The sequence below is a fragment of the Notothenia rossii genome, assembly GCF_949606895.1.
Source record: "Notothenia rossii genome assembly, chromosome: 2".
Classification (NCBI taxonomy): domain Eukaryota; kingdom Metazoa; phylum Chordata; class Actinopteri; order Perciformes; family Nototheniidae; genus Notothenia; species Notothenia rossii.
Window position 1 is genome coordinate 48,943,828 of NC_136904.1, and position 5,444 is coordinate 48,949,271.

Consider the following 5,444-nt stretch of genomic DNA (forward strand, 5'->3'; position numbering starts at 1 on the left):
CTTTAGTGTTTATTGGCGGTTGGCAAACCACATTTTAGGTGCATTACCGCCACCAACTGGACTGGAGTATGGACAAGAGACTATGCAGAAAACAATAAACAAAATAAAACAAACAAAAAACAAAAAAAATAAATAAAACCAAAACTCTAGATTATTTTAAATGTATCAATTTCTCTAAGAAACGTGATAAGCTCACAATACATATTGCCTGATGTTTTCCCTAACAGCCCTGATAGCGAAAAGTCAATGTATTTTGCTTTCTTCAGTGTTTGGAAAAGCACATTCCTCTGAATACTATATTTCCTGCAAAGCAGCAAAACATGTTCAACCGTTTCTGGCTGGCTACAGTGTGTACACTTTCCGGTTGGATGCTTTCCTATTACCCTTAATGTATGATTGAGACCTGTGTGACCTATTCTCATCCGAGAAATTACATTTTCCTCCCTTCTTTTAAACCCCACCTTCCTTCCATCACCCACATACCTTTGAATGTTATAAAGATGTCTTCCTGTGTCACTAAGGTCCCAATGATCTTGCCATGTTGTTTGCGCATATATATGTATGAATGTTTTAACCTCTGCTTTGCTGAGCGGAACTTCAATGTCTATATTCGTAATTCTGAGTGTTTGTTTGGCCAGAATATCCACCTGTTCATTACCCTCCACACCAACATGAGCAGGAACCCAGATGAAACGAGTTGATTTGCATTTTATACAAAATTAGAAATATTTCATTTATTATGTCCATTCTAGATGAAGATCTACCTGATCGTATACTCGATAAAGCTGAATAGCTTTCAGATGCAATTAAAGTATTATGTATTCCTTTCTCCTCTATCCATTCCAATGCCAATACCAATGCCAACAACTCTGTGGTGTATACTGACACATGGTCTGTTACCCTTTTCTTTATATGTGAATTACTCACTGGGATATAAACTGCTGCCCCAGCACGCCCTGTCTCTGGATCTTTGGAGCCATCTGTAAATATGATTGTTGAGTCTGAGTGATATCTTGCAAAATAATTCTGGACTATGCGCCATACTGGTATTTCTTTCTTTTCCTTCAACTCTTTTTGTATATTGAGGTCTACACTTGGCAATGGGAATAACCAGGGTGGAATGGACGATATTGCAACTGTAGGGCAATACTGTATTTGATTCAAGCCTATACTTGCTGCTTTAACATCACCAATCCATCCGAAACTTGTTAAATGTGACTCATTGTGCTCCCAGCAGTCTTTCAAAATACTTTTCGCTGGATGACTATCACCATGCCCCTGAAGGTTTACCCAGTATGCCAACATTAACTTTACTCTTCTTATCCTTAAAGGCATTTCTCCCATTTCTACCTGTATTGCTGATACTGGAGATGTTTTAAAAGCTCCACTACAAATCCTCAGGGCCTGAGCTTGTAGGACATCCAGCTTTTTAAGGTTTGATTCTGCTGCTGCCATGAACGCTATACACCCATAATCAAATACAGGTCTCATGAGTGCCACTACCAGCGTCTCAAGACACAGCACCTAAATACACACACAGACTAACAAGACACTGGTGATGGGGAAGCAATTAGACACAGGTGAGGGGAGGAGCAAACACAGGGCACCAGGTGAACACAATCGGATAATCAGCAGGAGGGAACACAGAGACGACCGGAAACAACAGACAAGATGAGGGGTGAACACTTATATAATTCATGCCATTTAATAAATAGCAGTAACGGCGTCTCGTCGTTACAGTCAGCTTTGATTTTCGCTGTATTAACCATTTCCTGAACATTTGGTGTGTGTGCCTTACCTCTGCTTCCGGCATCGCTTCATACAACAGATCTGAGCTGTCCAACTATGACAACACTCCTTGGACATGCGCGCTATGTGAGAATCTGCCTTGGTACAAAGTACCAGTGAAAACATAGTATGGAGTTTCATTGATTTGGGCATTCTCTCAATAAGCAAGTGATGGATTTGGATTTGATGGATTTTTGATGGATTTGATAGTGAAGCACTGACACAGCGCTCTACAAAGTGCGGTGAGTGGATAGACCGATTCACAGACTTTCCACATGGTAGAAGTAGGGGGGTCTAAACTAATCATTTGAAAAAGTGGGGGGGACTTGTCGCACCCTCATATAATGGCTGCGACGCCCATGATTGTGTAACAATTATATGTAAAAAAAAAAAAGTCTAAATATGGTATTAGGCCTCAAATCATCTGAGGTCTGGCGCACCCCCTGCGATTTTTGGACCCCCCCCTAAGGGGGCACGCCCCCCAGGTTGGGAACCACTGCCATAGAACATGTTGCGAAACCCATGTGCAAAACACAATAGCCAGCATGTGTAGTTCTGGTGGGGCGTTCAAGTGCAGTTTTGGATAGTCTGCCGTGGTTTCGTTAAAAAAAGGCCGACATTATACGATTTTAAAATAAAAACAATAATCGTGGCTTGGTATTGAGAAAGAACATATTTTTATGAACCACACAGCTTCCGGTCTACAAAGACCCGACCGGACAAAAATAAGTGGTGAAAACGTGGCGTATCATATGCAGGCAAAACTCGGCCTCAGATCTCAATGGGAATGGTTAGCGTATCATATGCACGCAAAATCGGACTTCCGCCTATCTATTGCACGCATTTCCAATGTGTAAAGTCGTGTCATTTTTACGCAGACTGAAGAGAGTGGGTTGATGTGCAGCAATTTGACTACATCCTGCAACACCGTGTCAGCAGGGGAGGCTAGAGGATATTACAACCAAAGAATCAGCACTCGCACCTCGCAAGGGGATGTGTGCCCCCCCGGCTCTTGTGCCGCTACACCAAGGACTGCAGAAACTTGCAGAGGACACAACGCAGTGTTAATTTCGTCAATGAAAACTATGACGAAAAATGTTCGTCAACGACCTTTTTTACATGACTAAGACGAGACGATGACGAGCTAAAAATAGATTCTTGATAACGAAAACTTTGACGAAATGTATATTTAGTTTTCGTTGACGAGACGGGACTAAGGTGTTAATGGTGGACTAACGGACATTCAAAATGCAGGGTATTTTCCCCCAATTGTCCGTCTTGTCTGTCAAAATGCATCTTACGTTTCTAACTTGCAATATCATTATTTCCGCTCTCTTTACTCCAGAAGAGCGATCTCCCTGTGTCTCTCTGTGTGCGGGGGGCGGGGCCTAACAGACACGCTGCAGCGGCACACAGAGATCTGCCGGGGACGGAGCGTTCAGAAGGGAGTGGGACACATGCTGGAGTCCTTCAAGTTTGAATGACTTTGTATACTGCAGGGTAGCTTGTGAATTTACTCCAGGTGGAACTAAAGTCTGATTTAACACTTGATTAGATTTCACATCATGCATCCACATCTGTAAAGTAACTAAAGGTATTAAATATATGTTGTGGAGTAGAAACACAGTAGCAACACATTTAAATACTCCAGTAAAGTACAAGTACCTCAACATTGTACTCAAGTACAGTACAATATTTTAAAAATAATTATATATATTTCATTTATTTCACATTTTAAATAAAGCAATTAATTCGGTTAACAATTTGTTAGTTTTTCCCTTTAAAAAATAACAAAAAGTAAATACAAGAATACGTTAAAGTACCAGATAAATAAGCAGTATCGGTAAAGACTAGTAATACCGTAGAAAACCTTAACGATACCCATCCCTAGATATTACACAAGTAAAGTGTTAAGAGAGTGAAATGTTGCTTTACGAATTTCAACACTTGATACTGTCACATTGATTCCAATTTCAGATAGCCTACCTGTATTTGCCTAACTGAATTTGTTTAAAGAGAGAAAACATTTTGACTAAAAGTTGACTAATATTTAATTTTTCATCGACTAAAAGTAAGACTAGAACGTTTTGAGTTTTCGTCGACTAAAACTAGACTAAAACTATGAAGGATAAGAATGACTCAAATGTGACTAAAACTAATAACCATTTTCGTCTAAAGACTAAGACTAAATCAAAAACAGCTGCCAAAATTAACACTGACACAACGGTTATCGGCCTCATCTGGGAGGGTGAAATATATGCATACAGATGGGTATTGAACATCTGGCCCTTTGGTGCTGCCAGAACAACCTGCAGCTGACAGCACTGTCTGCTGGAAGCCTTCAGGTATCTATGATCCAGTTTTCTCCATGACCATCAGAGGCACAATCAACAAAGGCCCAGCAGAGGATTTACATTCTTGGCCAGCTGTGGAAGTTCAACCAACGGTCCAGCTGATCTCTGTGTTGGGTTCAGCCACCAAACAGATCAGAAACGCACTACACTGATCCTTTTCGTAGCCATCCCTGTCAGGACTGCAGAAAGAATCATTGACACCAATCTGGTCTCCAATCATGACTTATTGACCTTTAGAGTCAGGAAGCTTCACTGCGGAGCATCACGCTGTTAAACACTGTATACCAAAACGAGCAGACACAAGTAACTGTTTTACTAGAGCACTTATGAACACCAAAGAGATACACTTATGAACATGGGAGAAGGAAGTATGATGAATGGATGAAGTGCAGTGGACATTGAGACGATAGTCCCACAGCATCCTCCGAGCATCCAGCCAGTGAGCCAAGGGCTGCTATAACCTATAATGCTATTCCACTACCCAGCATGCTCCTGGCCTATGTCTAATCCCAGGAATATAAGACTCAGACTAATCAGCAGCAGGACTGTGTGGCTTCATCCTGGATTTCTAGATGAAGCTGTTTAGTAGCAGGTGGACCGCAGGACAGAGCTTAGGTTTTAAAATTGTAGCATCATGGACTAGGCTACAACTGCATTTCATTGTGAAACCGTAAACCTAACTAAAAATGATCAATGGTATATACTCCAGCACTCACAATAAGTATCACTTTACTAAATGTATCATTTGTCAACCGTTATCGCTGGACATAAACATTGTTGTTGGACATTTCTTCAAAACCCCTGTTAAATTCAGTGACAACGTTTTTAATTTACATTTTTAGTTAGCCTTTAGTCTGAAGTCGCCAACCATGAACCAAAGCTTCAATGGCTCAGGTCCAGCTGAGGACATTTGGTCTCTACAATGTTGCTTCTGACAGTTCCTAGAACTGGTTTCATGTTAAGCTGAACCTCTTTGCACCCAAAGCTTGATGGCTTCCCATCAAATAGCCTAATATTAATATTAGTGTGTTATTATAATGTTATATTTTGTCCCGTACTACCTGGTTCACCTGTATGGTGGAGCTGTAGTGAGACACTCTGCAGTTTGAGTGCCAGAGAGAGAGAGAGAGAGAGAGAGAGAGAGAGAGAGAGAGAGAGAGAGAGAGAGAGAGAGAGAGAGAGAGAGAGAGGAGAGAGAGAGAGAGAGAGAGAGAGAGAGAGAGAGAGAGAGAGAGAGAGAGAGAGAGAGAGAGAGAGAGAGAGAGAGAGAGAGAGAGAGAGAGAGAGAGAGAGAGAGAGAGA